The sequence below is a fragment of the Pundamilia nyererei genome, unplaced genomic scaffold (assembly GCF_000239375.1).
Source record: "Pundamilia nyererei isolate P.nyererei 1_Seehausen unplaced genomic scaffold, PunNye1.0 scaffold00029, whole genome shotgun sequence".
Classification (NCBI taxonomy): domain Eukaryota; kingdom Metazoa; phylum Chordata; class Actinopteri; order Cichliformes; family Cichlidae; genus Pundamilia; species Pundamilia nyererei.
The window spans coordinates 3,603,255-3,604,176 of record NW_005187430.1 but is presented as its reverse complement, the minus strand read 5'-3'; positions in this window follow the sequence as shown (position 1 = coordinate 3,604,176).

The following is a 922-nucleotide window of genomic DNA, read 5'->3' as shown; positions in this document are numbered from 1 at the left end:
TATGTGTGTTTTTTTTGGGTTTGTTTGTTCCTTTAGACCAATTTGAACCAGCGATCCCAGAAATATTCAAGCATATGTTGTGGCTCTGACAAATGCACACAGCACAATTTCACAGCAGTTTCCTCTGTGTGTTGCTGGGCATATCTACTTGTTACCAAAGTGAAGACAGAGGTAAGTGTACGTAGGTAAGTTATTTTTCTTGGCTTGTTACACTACGACATGAACTACCCTGGAATTTGTTCAAGAGTTCTGATAGGTTGAACCAGAAATCATGTTGTCACTCTTGATTGAAGGGTTAACAAAGTTGTGATGTTGTGAAATGTCACACACGTGGGGAGGAATAAAGCTTCGGAAACCTGATTGTAAGGCATCATAAGTGGTTTCTGTCAGCTGACTGTCTCTCCTCATTTACTTAAACCTAATGATCCTGACCATTGCCTTTATGCTCCAAAATCATAACCATGAAAGAAAAGGAAAGAGAAAGTATAAACATTAAAAGCATCATGACACTAAAACCACGAGAGGAACTCGGCATAGAGCTACTTCCGGGTCAGCGCGGCTCCGTCAAAATGTAAACAAACACAAACGAGCAGGTCGACCGGCCAGGACCGGTCAGACCATGACAAAAACAGCAATACAAACAAATCAATGTTTGAATGAAGACCATCCATCTTTTTATATTTATCCAATTCAGGATTGCAGGGGGCAATCCTGAACTGCTTCATAGTTTGAGTAAAAGCCACACACTGAAGATATGTATGTATGTATGAGTGAGGGACAGTAAGAAGGCCCTGGTTAGGGGATCGGAAAGGTCGGCTGCTAGGGATGGGTATCGTTTAGGTTTTATCCGATACTGGTGCCAAATCGGTACTTTTGAAACGGTGCCGGTGCTTAAACGGTGCTCGAACCGGTGCTTAAAGAA